The 21,018-nt window shown below is 39.2% G+C and overlaps 1 protein-coding gene across 3 annotated transcripts in view; it reads right to left on the bottom strand.

Moving 5' to 3' along the window:
* Positions 1–19,483, bottom strand: part of LOC138333490 (kinase suppressor of Ras 1-like) — a 44,116-nt gene extending 24,633 nt beyond the window's left edge. Inside the window, exons 1-2 of one of the 3 annotated variants that reach the window (XM_069281905.1) lie at positions 18,839–19,483; positions 14,973–15,057 (exon numbers count right to left, since the gene is read on the bottom strand). The gene's annotated coding sequence lies outside the window, so the exon portion shown is untranslated. The other 2 variants (XM_069281904.1, XM_069281902.1) reach the window with 2 other exon arrangements.
* Positions 19,484–21,018: the final 1,535 nt, after the last annotated feature.

The following is a 21,018-nucleotide window of genomic DNA, read 5'->3' as shown; positions in this document are numbered from 1 at the left end:
ACTCTGTACTTTACTGTATAGGACCGACATCACTGCCGACTCTGTACTCCACTGTATAGGACCAACATCACTGCCGACTCTGTACTCCACTGTATAGGACCGACATCACTGCCGACTCTGTACTCCACTGTATAGGACCGACATCACTGCCGACTCTGTACTTTACTGTATAGGACCGACATCACTGCCGACTCTGTACTCCACTGTATAGTACCGACATCACTGCCGACTCTGTACTTTACTGTATAGGACCGACATCACTGCCGACTCTGTACTCCACTGTATAGTACCGACATCACTGCCGACTCTGTACTTTACTGTATAGGACCAACATCACTGCCGACTCTGTACTTTACTGTATAGGACCGACATCACTGCCGACTCGTACTCCACTGTATAGGACCGACATCACTGCCGACTCGTACTCCACTGTATAGGACCGACATCACCACCGACTCTGTACTCCACTGTATAGGACCGACATCACTGCCGACTCTGTACTCCACTGTATAGGACCGACATCACCGCCGACTCTATACTCCACAGTGTATAGGACCAAAATCACTACCGACTCTGTACTCCACTGTATAGGACCGACATCACCACCGGCTCTCTACTCCGCCGTATAGGACCAAAATCACTGCGGACTCTCTACTCCACTGTATAGAACCGATATCACCACCGTCTCTGTACTCCACTGTTTAGGACCGACATCACTGCTGACCCTGTACACCACTCCATAGGACCGACATCACTGCAGACTATGTACACCACTCCATAGGACCGACATCACTGCCGACTCTGTACTCCACTGTATAGGACCGACTTCACCACCGTCTCTGTACTCCACTGTTTAGGACCGACATCACTGCCGACTCTGTACACCACTCCATAGGACCGGCAGCTGTCGACTTTTTAGACTATTTCTATAGATCGATCTGCAACAGAACAACACTGCCCACCTCTTCATCTCATGGTTGACATAGCCATGCCTACATGACTATCCATATAAAATTGACACAACTCGAATGTACCAGGCATCATGATTGAACACAATGGCACAGTCATAGTGTCCATAGACACTTTCCAGGGAAATGATTAATAGATATGAGCAATTATTAACTTTTAATTTTCTATTTTAATTTTTTATGTACGTGTAACTCAACATATTTCGGTGAATGTTTGTTTTCGTCAGTTGGTTGATTCGAAAATAGTGGAGAAACACTTAGAATGTAAATATATTATATACCGAAAATGGTCGTGTGGCTTTCACTATATTACTGTACACATCCTCAGTAAATCACTGTAATAGATAATGAATGCAAGAATTTAGGCAGACGATTAATGATTAGATTAACTCTACAAATAGACAATTACTGCCTATGGTACACAGATCCACACCGAACGGCTAACTTAACAACGGACAATCAATAGTTTCCACATCAGCATAAATATTAATGATTATATGCTTCAGTGCATTGTACCAAAACACACGTCACGTTTTTAACTGCTACATGGCTGTGGTAATGTTTTGAAACGTTTATTTTAAAACTAAAAAAATACTTTGTCTTCAATCATATGACCCAAAACTGGTTCAATGAGTTTACTTTGCTTAACTCCCCAAACGCTAGAAAATGGAGGAAATCGTAGTATCCGGAGAACATCATCGACCAATGGCCAATACCGAGTAACTGTCCTATGTGGGTTCAAATCCTGAGAGGAAGGGCTAGTATGGTATATTTCGGACCATGTCAACCTTAAAGGACTGCCATATGTAAACACATGAGTACAATGACTTACAGGAGCACGCATACTTGTCGTCAATTTTTTAACAAAAATCACAATTGGTCTTCGTGATCTTCTGAAATATGAGTATCCCAAGTAAAAGTAACGAATCTTTACCTGCCTTTTTATACCCTCTACATTTAAACTTTCATCCTCATCTAAAAATCTGTCAATGTACGACACTGTATATGAAATGATTGACGGGTATTCATGAACTTTGACCTCCTTTGACAATCCGTTGATCGAAAGGATTACATTGGCATAAGAACCATAACCCGTTTATAAATACATCATACGATTAGTACAAAAAGGTCAGACGAAAGGTCGTGAAGAATTCGGTCAACCTGCTGGTTATTTCGAATACAGACATTTTTAATCCTTTATCCCCAAATCTCCCATGGTTCCAAGTTCAGAACAGGAAGTAGGTCTAGAGACAAACTCATACCCAGTATCAGTTGTATCTTCGATAGCCCAGGGGTTACTATCACTGTCGTGGATATAACGTCTGTGATAGAACTCTGGAGTATCGAGAATGATGAGAAGCTCCAGGGGAGGTAATTGCTATGAGGTGGAATTCTTGAAAATGAATTTCCTTTCTTAAAAACCATTTGTAACGCAGTTTTTTTATAACAACATAATTATAATCATTAATATTGACAAAATATTTCCTATTACTACAGAACAGGAAACCCCACTCATACAAAATAAAATGATGCGTAGTTACCGCACTTTGACGTAAATTTCATATTCAAACAAGAGCTGTTGGAGAACAGCAAAGCTCGCCTATTCAGAAGAAGTTGATGTTCAGGTATTTACTAATTAAACATGGAAATATGACAAATTAACAGACTCAAAAAACCCCTAAAGGGCCCCAAATTGGTTGTATTATCACGTTCAGCATCCATACACATTAGGAAAATAAAATCATAAACATTTATGATGACTTAAGCTTAAACAATAGACAAAATAGAAACTTGCTCAAAAACTTTAACATGGAAATATGACAAATTAAAAGACTCAAAAAACCCCTAAAGGGCCCCAAATTGGTTGTATTATCACGTTCAGCATCCATACACATTAGGAAAATAAAATCATAAACATTTATGATGACTTAAGCTTAAACAATAGACAAAATAGAAACTTGCTCAAAAACTTTAACATGGAAATATGACAAATTAACAGACTCAAAAAAAAAAAAAAAAAAAAACCCTAAAGGGCCCCGAATTGGTTGTATTATCACGTTCAGCATCCATACAAATTAGGAAAATAAAATCATAAACATTTATAATGACTTATGCTTAAACAATTGACGAAACAGAAACTTGCTCAAAAACTTTAACGTGAAATGGGACGCCAACGCTGACGCCGACGCCGACGCCGGGGTGACAACATAAGCTCCCCCTATTCTTCGAATAGGCGAGCTAATAACATAATGGAGTTTATATTATTAATGATATTTTTGGGCCGAATTAGTTATTGTGCCAAAAATTAATTTAGGTCGCCTATCTTATTTTGTCTCGTTCATAGACTTGTACCAACGTATTCCACAACGAAATACTCCTATCATATTAATTCTCCCAGGAACAAGTAGCAATCAGCGTAAAGTCACACAATTGTATCACTCATTTCTCTAAAACAATAATATCGAGAAGACGAAAAAGACCCCCCCCCCCCCCCCCCCCCCCCCAAAAAAAAGCAACTGCAAATATCCATAGGGTTCCGTCCAGTTTCTAAAACTGAAGTCTAAAAATGACTTTCTGGACCCATGAACCGGATGTTGTTTAATACATAGATTTGACGGCATTAACGGAGATGTTTCGATTGCTCAGGGGAACTATACAGCGAAAATGCTATCATTCCAAACCAAGCAATTTGTGGTTGACAGATCGCTCTAGCTGTTTCTTGTTTCCGCACCAAATGTCCATCTCATCTATCAGGTGTACTGATTCGGTGTTAGGGCCAGAGGATACTCGGGTTATGTATTGGACAAATCATAGACAATGTGGGATGACAGATTACAAACGTTGTCGCCTTCCAATAATTTCATTTAAGGAGTTTTGCGTACCTATTTGACATGAAATAACCTTCTAATGAGAACTGGGGTATTTTATATAGACATAAAACTATAGAGACATGACCCTCCTAATGAGAACTGGAGAGGGGAGGGGGAAGTTGTAGACGTAAACTGTACTGCAACATTCACCTATACACTGCATGACCGGATGGCCATACTATTGATCGTGTGTATTTGTTTTAATGCAAATCGTTTAATAGGAAATGTTTCTCTCTCCCCGGGGAGGGTTATGACAAGGAAGAGGGCGGGAGGGGGCGGTAGAGGGGGCGACGGTAGACCATATCCCTAACACCACTGTAATTCCTCTTAAATAAGAGTTGATAACCATTGCTATTTATATCTGTAATATTCAAAGATAACCTTCTCTAATATCACGATATGTATCGATATACTAGGTACGTGGGAAGATTCTGGCTGAGATCACTGTCTGTCCGAAGGAATCATCATCTAAAAGGTTTGTCCTTGGGATATAAACCTTTATTTAGCTTATTACGCACAATGTGTATTAGACAATAGCTATAGATTAAGAAGAGATATGCGTATGAAAAAATAATTGTTATGATGATATTATGAATGGTATTGCAAGCACTTTGCGTTATTAAATAAAAAATGAAAATAAACAAAGACTAACACTAGAACTACCGTGTTTTGTACCCTCTCTGGGGGTTTTACCTGAGGGCCATGGTGTTGTTATATTGAATCAATCTGGAAATTAATATCAACCAAACATTTCATGGCATTGATCTAAGGGGAAATCTCATCTAAATCATTGTCACGTCAGTTAATGTCAAATATGTACAATATGCATATGCTTGTATTTGTAAACATCATATATCAAAACAATTAAGAACTTACAAAATGTAAGTATACGACCGTGCGATATATTTTGCTGTGTGCTTCAGTAAAATACCTAGCACAATAATTTGACTGTTGGGTTTCGAGCTCAGTGTCTTTTTTAACATACTGCAACATGATTGGTTTGTGTTTCCAGCTTAGTATATTTTAATATACTTTAATGAAACACTGTAGTGTGACTGATTGGTGTGGCGTGCTTGGTATATTTTGCTGTGCGTTTCAGTGAGATAGCACTATAATTGACAGTAGACAGTGCAAACGCATGTACGCTCAAGAATGCATGTCGCCTACAAGAAAAGATTTTGGGTTTTGTTAGTTTAACGTCCTATTAACAGCCAGGGTCATGTAAGGAAGTGCCAGGTTTGTTGATGGAGGAAAGCCGGAGTACCCAGGGAAAAACCACCGAACAGCGCCCAGTTCCTGGCAACTGGGATTCAAACTCACGACTCAGAGGTGTGGAGGGTGGTGGGGAGGTGGGGTGGGGGGTGTCTTGTGGTAATATGTCCTGATATTTTAATCACTCGGCCACCGCGGCCAACAATCCTACAAGAGAACACAGGGACCTGGCACGAAAATTTTAAACAACAGTATAATATATATATATGTATACTGTTGTTTAAAATTTTCGGGCCAGGTCCCTGTGCAAGAGAACGTCCTTGAATGCTTTATAGTAAAATTACATATATAAAGAAGCCAGTCAAACTTCTCAATTTAAAGGTCAACTTATGTGGTTTATTTTTTAATCTACGATTAAAACTTTATATTCACATCAGTGTCACCAATACCGTCATCCATTTACGCGGAATTACATAATTTACTTACTCAGGGGATAGGAAACCCTTCCTTCAAATTTAATCGATACAGGACCACTCACATCCCGGATATTGGAGCGAGGATATTGCTACAGTGACTACCTGTCGAGAGCTACGTTTCCCGCTAATACAGGATGTCAAGATGTGTCTGGAATATAAACGGAAAACACACGTGCTCTCTAGTTATATAGCACGTGACCACCACGTGATGACTGCAATCTATTTCATTTTAGTTGCAATCTGGCTTTACCGCATTTTCTGACAACTAGGTATATAGTCATTGACGAGTACAAGGATCAGAATTCCCGAAAAAAAAGCACCGAGCTTCTACCAATTTAATAACTAACAATGGCGAGGTTCCACAGCAGTCACTAGATACCTTAATGAATACTTTTAATGCATATTTATGGCTAGGACACATTAAACAAATAAATTTCACGTTTGGAACCTGTAGCTTAAAACAGAAGGCTCCGACATCAGCTAAATATTTTCTTTTTTCCTGAAGCAAAAATAAAAAGCAACACGATATGGCACTTAACAAAGCATACAAATGAGGTTCGACCATTGATCACATGGCCAAGATTAGAAAAGAAACGACCATGACCTAATTTCGGAACGCGGATGTTCGTTTTCCCGGAGGAACTGGAACAGGAAATGGTGTCAATTTTATCAAAATGATGTGTTTTTTATTTTTCGAAATGACATACAGAAAATATCCAGTCCAGTATTTCCTGGATATAAACTTTGTTAGTAAAACATTAACTGAAATCGCTTGCTTTTGACAGACTGTTGATTGTCACCTTGAGTTATGTAACTGTGGATAAGCTGTGAATTCTACCATAGCTCTACAGTATAGTCGGCGGTAACATACAATGTTACGTTCTATCCGAGCCACTGTACAATTCTTTAACATTTTCTTGGGTTCAAATATCATTAAAGCGAAACTGTTTACGGGAAACCAGCAGGTCAAAGCAATCGGAAAACGTTCGGCAACGAGAAAATTCTCGTTTACGGAAAATGCCGAAGGTCTAATGTCAAGTAGATAAACATTTAAAAATTTCATCAACTCAAAATTGCAATCAGATTTAGATATAGTTTGGCTGTATATATGTGGTCAGTGTTGCAGTATATCGGGTGGAGTTTGACACGCTAGATATAGTACATCCATCATACAAACCTAGCTTTCAGAACGCCAAACCAACGTCTGCTGGCTTAGGGAAAATGATGAGTTTTAATTAGAAAAGGAAAAGGTAATGGTGCAGATATCGTTCTAGACATGAGCTTTAATCCATATTCATATTCTTCTTATATAATTTTATTATTTGTTTTAAAAGTGCGAGAAATTCGCATAGATTTGTGTTCTTCGACATATCTTTTAGTAACCCACTGAAATTCAAGTCTAAGGAGGCCAGGCAGTATTTCACGAACAACTTAATATTGTCATTATTCTTTATCTCTTCCAGCTAAGAAGAACGTCAAACAATCGTCCAAAACCTGACTGACCACATAGAATATTTAATTAAGGAATCCACGTCATCAGTGACCTTAATCAAACCAGCCAATACGGCTTAACTATGACGTCTTTGGTCAGCAATAATACTTTTGTCTTCATTTGCATTTTTTTGTCTTGATTTAAACGACAGTTACAATCACTGGCGGGCAAACTTTAGTTGGGCAGCAACGACGGTGATGGGCGGGAGACGGGATTTCATGCAACAGGTTACTAAGTAACAAGCTATAACACATGATAGGTATTTTAGAGTAAGTTTCATTGTGATCACATTTTAACTTCTTTAGCGATGGCGTTATCACAAGTATCTAACAGGTCGTCATTTAAAGATGCTCCATCGCTGACAGAGCATAAACGATCCTCATCATTTCAATAAAGACTGTTGTATAATCGTGTATATACGAGTCTAATTAACACAAAAGTACATGTAAAAGAATTTGTTATGCTTTTGGAGCATGCGCAAACAGTACTTAACAAATTCCATATAAGAGATAGTAACATGAAGTTTATTTCGGGATGCATTTAATTATTTTTAATATTTTTCTCTTCAAGTAAAATAAGAAGCTCAAACTTTTCAATGGTGATAACGGTGTAGTGTCAGCTTGTTACTTGTACTTTACACCATTAACACCATTGAAAAGCTTCTTATTTTACTTCTACTTAAAAATATTAAAACTGATTAATTGCGTCCGAAAAAAAAGCCCATGGTGCTATTTCCTATATGGACTGAAGTACTCATTGCGCATCTAACAAAAGCAAAACAAGTTATTTTCATATCATTTATGTGTTAATTTGACATACATTTAGATGAGTAAACACCAATTGTGCTCTGTGTTGGAACATCTCTAACCGGTTTCGTAAGGAAGGTCATAATTCACTCGACTGACCAATGTCCTTGGTGTGCCCTATATTTGGTGTGCTGACCCGGGCAATCCTCGAACAGACATTGACACACATGTTCGAGAAGGTCCAAGATTGGTCCCTGGGGAAGAACAGCGGAAATGAAACACTGCTCCGTTTTCTCTTGGTTTCCCCCAGATCTTTACGAGAAATCAATTAGAAACACTATGGCAAGCCTTGCGAGACATATCAAAAGGATATTGTTTCGCTCGACTTTTAATTATCCCCATGATTCAGAATTTCATGCAAACATACTAGCACGCAAAATAATGGTTTTGGTCGATTCAGATAGAATACTTGAAATTGCACTCTACTTTCTTATCGTCTGTAAGAGACTTTATTTGTATGACCTCTATTTAAATAGGAAAACAATATGGGTGCCATATTTATCCCTTTGTACTAAACAATATGTGTATGCAAAGCTTCTCAGAAAATGAAAGCATATCTCGTTATGGTAGTCCGTGGAGATATTTTGGAAACCATACCTGAAGTATGCCACTATATAGTTAACGGGAGGGGATTTGCGTTCAAATTAGCGTAATTTACTGAAGTTACTAGAATAATATAGCTCCGTCTTATTTACATGCAATTTTACCTGAAAGGATTAACGAAAGTACCATTTATAACTTAAGAAATAATCATGATTATGTATCACCTAGGTGTCGCCTAGTGCTTTTTGAAAAATTGTTTCTTCCCAGTACGGTGAGACTTTGGAATTCATTAGATTTGGCAGTAAGATCTTCAGAAACTGTTTCGAAATTTAAAATCCGAATCAAACGGAATAAAACTGTAGCAAGACGGTCAATTGGTAATAGAAAACTTGATACATGTATTATACATACAAGATTTCGTCATGGTTGCAGTGCGTTAAATGCTGACTTATTCAAAGTTAATTTAGTTTTATCACCATCTTGTCGTTGTTTATTTCCTATAGAAAACGCATCATTATTTTTTCTAATGTGACCAATTCAAAGACCACCGTGTCTAATACGAATATTAATTTGAAGTTGATACTTAATGGTTCTGATACACTCAGTCCGAAAGATAATGAAAGCATACGCCTGACAATCCAAGAATATATAAAAATTACTAATCGTTTTGTTTGATCTAACAACATTCAGTGGTTGATAATTGCTAATTGCTGGTATTTCATTGTCAAAACTTGTTCCATGATATATTTTTTAAAGAACATTAATGCCAAAATGTATTTGTAAGATATTTATTGCAAAATTATTATTATTATATATTATTTTAGATTGTTTACAAAATTAATGTTCAATTGTACGGAATTAGTCACGTCATGAGTGTCAAATATTAAAACAATTTTACATGTAGTTATAAAACGCGGGTGCTGGTATGGCTAAAAAAATGTGGTTATAAAACGTGGGTGCTGGTATGGCTAAAAAAAACCAAATGTGACCATCAATAATTATTAATGTTTGTTTGTTTCTCTTTTCTTTCTTTCTTTTACATACAATTTGATATATAATCATTAATGCTATTAGTGTATGTTTTATTATGTAACATCATATATATTTGTATGGGAGAGGGCAATTCCAAGTTGTATAACTTGTGCCTAATTCCTTTTGACTTAGTTCAAATAAAATATGTTTAAACTAAGTTACTAGATCGTTAGTGATTCCTGATCCACTGTGGTTACTATAACGTTAGTGAGTCCTGATCCACTGTGGTTACTGGATCGTTAGTGAGCCCTGATCCACTGTGGTTACTAGAACGTTAGTGAGTCCTGATCCACTGTGGTTACTAGAACGTTAGTGAGTCCTGATCCACTGTGGTTACTAGAACGTTAGTGAGTCCTGATCCACTGTGGTTACTAGAACGTTAGTGAGCCCTGATCCACTGTAGTTACTAGAACGTTAGTGAGTCCTGATCCACTGTGGTTACTAGAACGTTAGTGAGTCCTGATCCACTGTGGTTACTAGAACGTTAGTGAGTCCTGATCCACTGTGGTTACTAGAACGTTAGTGAGTCCCTGATCCACTGTGGTTACTAGAACGTTAGTGAGCCTGATCCACTGTGTTACTAGAACGTTAGTGAGTCCTGATCCACTGTAGGTTACTAGAACGTTAGTGAGTCCTGATCCACTGTGGTTACTAGAACGTTAGTGAGTCCTGATCCACTGTGTTACTAGAACGTTAGTGAGCCTGATCCTGTGTCCACTGTGGTTACTAGAACGTTAGTGAGTCCTGATCCACTGTGGTTACTAGAACGTTAGTGACTACACTGTGGTTACTAGAACGTTAGTGAGTCCTGATCCACTGTGGTTACTAGATCGTTAGTGAGTCCTGATCCACTGTGGTTACTAGAACGTTAGTGAGTCCTGATCCACTGTGGTTACTAGATCGTTAGTCGATCTACTGTAGTTACTAGAACGTTAGTGAGTCCTGATCCACTGTGGTTACTAGAACGTTAGTGAGTCCTGATCCACTGTGGTTACTAGAACGTTAGTGAGTCCTGATCCACTGTGGTTACTAGAACGTTAGTGAGTCCTGATCCACTGTGGTTACTAGAACGTTAGTGAGTCCTGATCCACTGTGGTTACTAGAACGTTAGTGAGTCCTGATCCACTGTGGTTACTAGAACGTTAGTGAGTCCTGATCCACTGTGGTTACTAGAACGTTAGTGAGCCCTGATCCACTGTGGTTACTAGAACGTTAGTGAGTCCTGATCCACTGTGGTTACTAGAACGTTAGTGAGTCCTGATCCACTGTGGTTACTAGAACGTTAGTGAGCCCTGATCCACTGTGGTTACTAGAACGTTAGTGAGCCCTGATCCACTGTGGTTACTAGAACGTTAGTGAGTCCTGATCCACTGTGGTTACTAGTTACTAGAACGTTAGTGAGCCCTGATCCACTGTGGTTACTAGAACGTTAGTGAGTCCTGATCCACTGTGGTTACTAGAACGTTAGTGAGTCCTGATCCACTGTGGTTACTAGAACGTTAGTGAGTCCTGATCCACTGTGGTTACTAGAACGTTAGTGAGTCCTGATCCACTGTGGTTACTAGAACGTTAGTGAGCCCTGATCCACTGTGGTTACTAGAACGTTAGTGAGTCCTGATCCACTGTGGTTACTAGAACGTTAGTGAGCCCTGATCTACTGTAGTTACTAGAACGTTAGTGAGCCCTGATCCACTGTGGTTACTCGTAGACTAGAGTTAGTGAGTCCTGATCCACTGTGGTTACTAGAACGTTAGTGAGTCCTGATCCACTGTGGTTACTAGAACGTTTAGTGAGTCCTGATCCACTGTGGTTACTAGAACGTTAGTGAGTGCCTGATCCACTGTGGTTACTAGAACGTTAGTGAGTCCTGATCCACTGTGTACTAGACGTTAGTGAGTCCTGATCCACTGTGGTTACTAGAACGTTAGTGAGTCCTGATCCACTGTGGTTACTAAACGTTAGTGAGTCGATCCACTGTGGTTACTAGAACGTTAGTGAGTCCTGATCCACTGTGGTTACTAGATCGTTAGTGAGTCCTGATCCACTGTGGTTACTAGAACGTTAGTGAGTCCTGATCCACTGTGGTTACTAGAACGTTAGTGAGTCCTGATCCACTGTGGTTACTAGACGTTAGTGAGCCTGATCCACTGTGGTTACTAGAACGTTAGTGAGTCCCTGATCCACTGTGGTTACTAGAACGTTAGTGAGTCCCTGATCCACTGTGGTTACTAGAACGTTAGTGAGCCCTGATCCACTGTGGTTACTAGAACGTTAGTGAGTCCTGATCCACTGTGGTTACTAGACGTTAGTGAGTCCCTGATCCACTGTGGTTACTAGAACGTTAGTGAGTCCTGATCCACTGTGGTTACTAGAACGTTAGTGAGTCCTGATCCACTGTGGTTACTAGAACGTTAGTGAGTCCTGATAGTGAGTCCTGATCCACTGTGGTTACTAGAACGTTAGTGAGTCCTGATCCACTGTGGTTACTAGAACGTTAGTGAGTCCTGATCCACTGTGGTTACTAGAACGTTAGTGAGTCCTGATCCACTGTGGTTACTAGAACGTTAGTGAGTCCTGATCCACTGTGGTTACTAGAACGTTAGTGAGTCCTGATCCACTGTGGTTACTAGAACGTTAGTGAGTCCTGATCCACTGTGGTTACTAGAACGTTAGTGAGTCCTGATCCACTGTGGTTACTAGAACGTTAGTGAGTCCTGATCCACTGTGGTTACTAGAACGTTAGTGAGTCCTGATCCACTGTGGTTACTAGAACGTTAGTGAGTCCTGATCCACTGTGGTTACTAGAACGTTAGTGAGCCCTGATCCACTGTGGTTACTAGAACGTTAGTGAGCCCTGATCCACTGTGGTTACTAGAACGTTAGTGAGCCCTGATCCACTGTGGTTACTAGAACGTTAGTGAGCCCTGATCCACTGTGGTTACTAGAACGTTAGTGAGTCCTGATCCACTGTGGTTACTAGAACGTTAGTGAGTCCTGATCTACTGTGGTTACTAGAACGTTAGTGAGTCCTGATCCACTGTGGTTACTAGAACGTTAGTGAGCCCTGATCCACTGTGTTACTAGAACGTTAGTGAGTCCTGATCCACTGTGGTTACTAGAACGTTAGTGAGCCCTGATCCACTGTGTTACTAGAACGTTAGTGAGTCCTGATCCACTGTGGTTACTAGAACGTTAGTGAGTCCTGATCCACTGTGGTTACTAGAACGTTAGTGAGTCCTGATCCACTGTGGTTACTAGAACGTTAGTGAGTCCTGATCCACTGTGGTTACTAGAACGTTAGTGAGTCCTGATCCACTGTGGTTACTAGAACGTTAGTGAGTCCTGATCCACTGTGGTTACTAGAACGTTAGTGAGTCCTGATCCACTGTGGTTACTAGAACGTTAGTGAGTCCTGATCCACTGTGGTTACTAGAACGTTAGTGAGCCCTGATCCACTGTAGTTACTAGAACGTTAGTGAGTCCTGATCCACTGTGTTACTAGAACGTTAGTGAGTCCTGATCCACTGTGTTACTAGAACGTTAGTGAGTCCTGATCCACTGTGGTTACTAGAACGTTAGTGAGTCCTGATCCACTGTGGTTACTAGAACGTTAGTGAGTCCTGATCCACTGTGGTTACTAGAACGTTAGTGAGTCCTGATCCACTGTGGTTACTAGAACGTTAGTGAGTCCTGATCCACTGTGGTTACTAGAACGTTAGTGAGTCCTGATCCACTGTGGTTACTAGAACGTTAGTGAGTCCTGATCCACTGTGGTTACTAGAACGTTAGTGAGCCCTGATCCACTGTGGTTACTAGAACGTTAGTGAGTCCTGATCCACTGTGGTTACTAGAACGTTAGTGAGTCCTGATCCACTGTGGTTACTAGAACGTTAGTGAGTCCTGATCCACTGTGGTTACTAGAACGTTAGTGAGCCCTGATCCACTGTGGTTACTAGAACGTTAGTGAGTCCTGATCCACTGTGGTTACTAGAACGTTAGTGAGTCCTGATCCACTGTGGTTACTAGAACGTTAGTGAGTCCTGATCCACTGTTGTTACTAGATCGTTAGTGAGCCCTGATCCACTGTGGTTACTAGAACGTTAGTGAGTCCTGATCCACTGTGGTTACTAGAACGTTAGTGAGTCCTGATCCACTGTGGTTACTAGAACGTTAGTGAGTCCTGATCCACTGTGGTTACTAGAACGTTAGTGAGTCCTGATCCACTGTGGTTACTAGAACGTTAGTGAGTCCTGATCCACTGTGGTTACTAGAACGTTAGTGAGCCCTGATCCACTGTGGTTACTAGAACGTTAGTGAGTCCCTGATCCACTGTGGTTACTAGAACGTTAGTGAGTCCTGATCCACTGTGGTTACTAGAACGTTAGTGAGGTCTACGTGATGATCCACTGTGGTTACTAGAACGTTAGTGAGTCCTGATCCACTGTGGTTACTAGAACGTTAGTGAGCCCTGATCCACTGTGGTTACTAGAACGTTAGTGAGTCCTGATCCACTGTGGTTACTAGAACGTTAGTGAGTCCTGATCCACTGTGGTTACTAGAACGTTAGTGAGTCCTGATCCACTGTGGTTACTAGAACGTTAGTGAGTCCTGATCCACTGTGGTTACTAGAACGTTAGTGAGCCCTGATCTGATCCACTGTGGTTACTAGAACGTTAGTGAGTCCTGATCCACTGTGGTTACTAGAACGTTAGTGAGTCCTGATCCACTGTGGTTACTAGAACGTTAGTGAGCCCTGATCCACTGTGGTTACTAGAACGTTAGTGAGTCCTGATCCACTGTGGTTACTAGAACGTTAGTGAGTCCTGATCCACTGTAGTTACTAGAACGTTAGTGAGTCCTGATCCACTGTGGTTACTAGAACGTTAGTGAGTCCTGATCCACTGTGGTTACTAGAACGTTAGTGAGTCCTGATCCACTGTGGTTACTAGAACGTTAGTGAGTCCTGATCCACTGTGGTTACTAGAACGTTAGTGCGTTAGTGAGTCCTGATCCACTGTGGTTACTAGAACGTTAGTGAGTCCTGATCCACTGTGGTTACTAGAACGTTAGTGAGTCCTGGTCCACTGTGGTTACTAGAACGTTAGTGAGTCCTGATCCACTGTGGTTACTAGAACGTTAGTGCGTTATTGAGCCCTGGTCTACTGTGGTTACTAGAATATTAGTGTGGTCAACGGAACATATTATGAAATTAGGTTAACAACTAGCAATCGTGATAACCAAAAATAGATTAAAACCTTAGTTTAAATAATATTATTTTCCCAAATGAAAGATATGGCTGTCCAGTTCACTTTGACTTTGACATTTGAAAGTAGAAGTATTCCTGTCAGCTATAGACCGAAAGTCAAACTCTGATTTCTATAGTAACAAAACCACGGTCAAGAAAGCGGCAGAAGCAATTTAAATATGTGGCAAAGCAGGTGACCCCAAAGTACATGTGCCTAAAAATATTAAAACATGTAACAAAAAGTATGTGTCCTACCTTATTTAGCTGTCGGTTCTCAGGGAGATATCACAACAATGAATACCTATATGTATATACGTGAGAAACTTACATCAGCGATAAGCTCTTGAAGCACAGCTGGGTCTTGTTTACCTCGAAGTCTGGTTAGCTTAGGGAATCATGGCTTCCGACTATTCCTTGTGGTACAAATTGATAAAGGATAACATAATACGTTGTCGTTGAAATGAAAAAAGAGACAATTGCATGTCAGATTGATAATCGTTGTGAAAAAAACAGCTGGGTAAAATGTAATGTTATCGTTAACATATTTTCGCCATATTTTTTATATATTTTCATAATATGTCTTTTTCCTTCTTTTGTCTTCAAGGCCTTTGACGATTGATTATTTTTTTTAGAAAATGTCGGACTATGAGAAGCCACATAAGACACGTTTCATTTGTTTTTTTCAAAGTAGGGGCTTATTTACCTTAGTATCTATAGATATATTAAAAAAGAATGGGACGCCTTGAATTCTGAGTGAACGACTTAAGCTGACCATACTCCCTAGGTCCTATAAAGTATGTACTTAGATGTGAAGAAAGACGCAAGCCACGGGGAACGTTTATTTGTGATATTTATCCAGAATTTTAAAAAGGTAAATAGCTATTCTGTATATTTACACACATTACAACTAAAGCTATATGTAGTATTCACCTAACGGCACTCGGATAATACGTGATCATAAGAACTTCAAAACTGTTTTCCTGTCAGCTTGTTCTTACAATTCACGACGGATCAATGCCAGTTTGAGTAATTTATTAGCCCGAAAAAACACCCGTCAGATAACTAAAAGTAATACACAAGAAATGTATAGAACACTAAACTTGCCTTGAGTTAGAAAATAAATGTTTCGGACAAAATAAGCATGCAGTATCTTTTTGAAAGCGGGTTACTTTTGTGTGAAATGTATACCCGATTATAAGCTCCGATAACGTTAATGTATAGCGTCTGTGGAGAAGCCTTAATACACAACTGTTTATGAAAAAAGAAGTTCAAAGCACGTGAGTGGATTACGGAATAGATGTCTCGTACAGTACTTATTCTTGTACGGGAACATTTAAGCTGATTTTTATCCGTCTATAACAAAGATCGAGTATTAAAATCTGTAAGGAAAAAGGTAAGCGAATGAAAAACTCATCAATTTAGAATACATTAGATGCTCGCATGATTACGGAATAAAGGCACAAACAGAACAAGTGAAAAGAATGGTCTGTTCTGTAATATGTTACCGTACGTTTATTGGTGCATGTTCTGAAACTTCGGATAAATTTAGTCTGAAGTTTATCACATTGGAGACAAACAATCTAAAGACAATTCTACCGAGACAAATACTCAACTCAAAGTAAAATATGAGGTTATCAAGAAAGGCGTTGATAGTACAGTGCCAGGATAATATTTATGGGAAGGAGAAACCGAAATATTAGGAAAAACCATCCGACCTACGCTCAGAATCTGACTACTGTGCCATATGAAATTCAAAATTCGAAATACAGAAGGATATCTTAAAAACAGAAGATCGCGTTTACACAAATATGACCATCATGAGCATGTATGAACAGGACCCGGCACTTGTCAGTGGTCATGTAATACAGATTAGAAAGATAACTTTGGAGACAAGCAAAAACTTTACCAGGGGACTCAAATTTACAATGAAATCTGACTCGACACTTATACATGGCATATACTAGTACTTGCAACCTCATACAACTTATCGACTAAAATATAGTGAAGAATACAAATAAATAAAAACAAAGCAGACCTTGAAAAGCAAAATGAAAGGAAGAAGTGTATGTTTATAAGGATTTGTTTTAGGTTCGCGAAAAGATACTTCGAACCGCATAATAAAGGCCTACAGTTACTCAACCTGAACGACATCGGGCATTACACATAATACATTTATCTCCCCTCGGTAGCTCCGGTTGACAGTTACTAGGACAGAGGAAAACATTAAATTGGTGCAATAGCCTTTAGGGAAATTTTAGGGGCCATACCAATCATATGAATCCATGCTCACATGTTTTATGATCGGCGATTACGTTGCATTTTTGAAAACAAGGTGCCTAATGGCGAAAGCAATAAACCAAGAAAGAAATCCCACTTGAAAGAAACCTTAGTTACTGAATTTAGTTTTAACACTGAGGTTTGTACAGACTTAACGATTCCTTGCGAGGAAATTCTAAACTAACAAAGACCGATACTTTAGTCACCTCTGGAGCATCAAAGCAGGATGAAGCAGCGATTAAAATGTGCTGCTATTGTCTTTCAACTAGTCAGAACAGCGGTGTGCATAACATTAGCTTACGACATGTATATTAAAGATGCTCCACCGCAGACAAATGGTATTTTTCACTATCAAAAACCGGAGCAGACGATTCAGTATTTTTCTTCAGTTACAAAAGTTACTTACTTAACACCATTACCACCGTTGAAAAGTTTTAACTTCTAATTTTACCTGAAGTTATAAATATGAAAAATAATTAATAGCATCCCGAAAAAATTCCGTGGCACTATATTCTATATGGAATGATGTACTGATTGCGTATGCACCAAAGGCAAATATATATATTTTTATTATTATTATTATTTTTTGTGTTAAATAAACATATATGTACACACCATTAACACCAATTATTGTTAAAATGATGAATATCATTTATGCTCTGTCGGCGGTGGAGCATCTTTAAGCGATGTCTGGGGCTGCGGTGGCCAAGTGGTTAAGATGTCCCGGTATATATTTCTAAAACCCCTCCACCTCTGGGTCGATAGTTCGAATCACATGAAGGGCACTGCCAGATATTTACCGCTTGTTGGTAGTTTTTCTCCGGGTACTCTTGGTTTTCTCCATCATCTAAACCCGGCACGTTCTGAAATGACCCTAGCTGTTAATGGGGCGTTATTGAGTTACGTCCCTTTATTTCACTGACGTAGTTAACGTAAGGAAACTAATCCTCGATCGTGAAAGTAAACCTTAGTAACGAGGAAGTTACCATAGTAGCCCCTGGAGTAACAATGATGGGAAGAAACTATAATAAATCAGAATGGAGCGATGTGAATGCAATTCTGTTTTGGGAGGCTGCGGTATTACCTTAAAGTGAATAGTCGGGCAAAGAAAACCAGTCTAAATGCTTTCATTAGCCTTCCAAAAGTTCTCACATATTAATACGAAGGTCAAGTTCGGCTTAGTTTCCAAGTTCTGACCATTGAAATAAAGAAAAGTTGAAAGCATTGAAAGCGAGGCTGCGTGGAAATGTAACCACGGACATAGTCAGCCGGGAGGACGTTTTAGGATTCCTATACTTTAAATTAATTTCTGCGTACGCAGACAGATTTTGACGAGAGATTTTATTTTTCTATTTCATAAGAAATAATACTGGATACATTCACACCATTTTAACCTACTTTAGCCATCCTTGCCCGACTGTTCACTTTAATGAAACATACTGCGACCAAACTTTACTGGAAACGCAATTTACCAAACGTATTAATTCTCCTTGAAAAGAGAAAGTTGACAAGAAACAAATTTATATTGAGACCGCTGTTATAATGATAAAAAGAATACCAAGCACAAGAATGTCTTTGTACATATGTGGAAGTAACAAATGATTAAACATGATCTTTATATAGTTATTATAAATGTCACACAGAAATCATTCATAATTGCCTTACTAAAAAAAACGGTTCAGACTATCACGAGTGAGAACATTTAAGTTCGCATGAAACAAAATACTTCAAGAAATTGCAGTTCATTTTTAGTATCTGGAGCTAGTAGATAGGCAAAATATAGCAAAATGGAAGTTCTTTCATTTCAAGATTTTCAATCTGCAAAAGACGATAAAAATAAAATCTGTAACTCTAAATATGTCTAGAAATATAATTAGATACAAGACTATTGAAATAATCCTACCGTACGGCACTTACCCTGTGTCTAATCAATCGCTTTGTCGCCGCCAGCAATGAAGTTGGAAGTTTCACCAAGGACTTTTACGAGAGATCCTAAGAATTTATAAAATTTTGGATTAAAATCCTGGATGGCAGCTGACAAAAATGATTAACACATCCTTTGTGCTGTCTACCGCTTTGAATACCAGCCAAACCGAGCTCACGTGGAGAGCTGTCTTTGACAAAATCGACAAAATCATCAAACGTCCTTCCGTGAGCTTTACCTTATTTCATTAGTTCGCACGAAGTCGAGCGATAGCTTGTTGTCAAAATGTCAATCCATGCCACACAACGTATTGGCATTGTCAAAAATGTTGTCATCGCCGTAAATACACCATACTTATCAGTTACAGCTTCCAGCTTAAATCAATACGCTGTCATTTTCCAGTTTTCAGAAACCATTACCCATCCATGTCGGGAGACATTTGCGACAAAGATGACAAATATTTGTTGTATACATCCTATAGCTAGCTGTCGTCTGCAAAGGTGGTGTTTCAGCGTGCCCGGGAAGAGCGCTTCCATCGATAATGCATAGAACCTATAGTATAAGCCATTCCAGACTCTGTTACGTCCTCCCATAAGAAAGCCATTATCTCATTAAATTAACCAGCGCTCAGTAAATCTCAATTAACTACAGTAAACGTTCTTAATTTGGCATAGTTAAATTTTAGAGCGCAAAAACAATTTTGAGCAGGTGACGTAATTATGAATCACTATAATAGCTATATAACCCATATATAGAAAATATATGAGTAGGCTTTATCATAAAGTTCACAAATTTTCAGAGTTATTAATTTGTAATCGCCGACATTATACATAAATGAAGATAAAAGTCGTCAAACTATAGCAACCTTAAGCACCTACTTATTACACATACTCTAATATTGGTGTCGTACGTAAGCTTAGACATTTCATTGGTTAGTTTTACGGTTGTGTCCTAAACTATCTACTAGGACGATTATAATATACCATGCCTGTCCTTAGTCCGTCGTACAGAGCTACGTTATCGCAGCTAACTATCACCAGGCCAACCAGTTTGACCATTTACTTAGTAGTCATTCAAAGCAGATTAGCTCCTACGACACTGAATGTGAATCCTTATCATTGTTCATCAAAGACCTTCACGTTGTAGCGGAAAAGATATCACCTTCTGACAGACTTTTCAAGTCAGTCAGAAGGTGGTATCTTTTCCGATACAACAGTAGCTAGTCGTCTTGGTTAGTGTATATCCCTCAAAATGTATGACCACAATTACACGTGACATTGAATGACCGTGTGTCAAGGCCATTCAGCTGAACAAACTTTGTTGTTCTCTATATTATCCAGGCAAACGAATGTAGTAATTATTAGTTGAACAAAAATATTCATTTTCAATACACAAGGAGGTAATTTTATTCTCAATACACCAGAAAATTAATTCATAGATGATTCCCACTATTTTTTTTTCTTTTTTCAGCTTTAACCTGGCCGTGCATTTCATGAAACCTAAAAGAATGTTGACCTAGTATGCTACCAGCTAAATTTTAAGTCTCTTTTCAATGCAAAGGTAGAAAGATTTATTGTATGTGACTCCCAAGACATTGAGTGTCCAGGTCATTCATTTAATAAATTTGATAGCCCTTCACCACTGCAGCATGCAAAGACCTACATGTAATATAGCTCCTCTTCAGTAATTTGGTTTGAAACAAGAGGCCCAGAGGGCCTGTATCGCTCACCTGGTTTGTAATGCCAAGTAATATTCTGAATATAAGTTCATTGTTTCTTTTCTGAAGGAATTTGGAAATTAACTTCTAATTCCCCTATTGGGCCCCACTCTTTCTGCTCCAGGGGGTCAAAGCCAAAATTTATACAAATTCTGTTATCCCCAAGGATGTTTTTGGCCAAATTTGGTTACAATCCATGCAGAACTCTAGAACAAGTAGCAATTTTTAGGATTTACCTCTATTTCCCTTATTGGGCCCCGCCCTTCCTGCCCCTGGGGGGTCTGAGCCAAAATTTATACAAGTTCTGTTCCCCTTCCCACAAGGATGTTTGTGGCCAAATTTGGTTACAATCCATGCAGAACTCTAGGACAAGTAGCGATTTATAGGATTTACCTCTATCACCCCCCCCCCCCCGCCCTCCTGCCCCCGGGGGGTCTGAGCCAAAATTTATACAAG

This window comes from Argopecten irradians, chromosome 10, assembly GCF_041381155.1.
Source record: "Argopecten irradians isolate NY chromosome 10, Ai_NY, whole genome shotgun sequence".
Taxonomy (NCBI): Eukaryota; Metazoa; Mollusca; class Bivalvia; order Pectinida; family Pectinidae; genus Argopecten; species Argopecten irradians.
The sequence above is the reverse complement of the archived record's forward strand: the minus strand, read 5'-3'. Positions and strand labels throughout refer to the sequence as shown.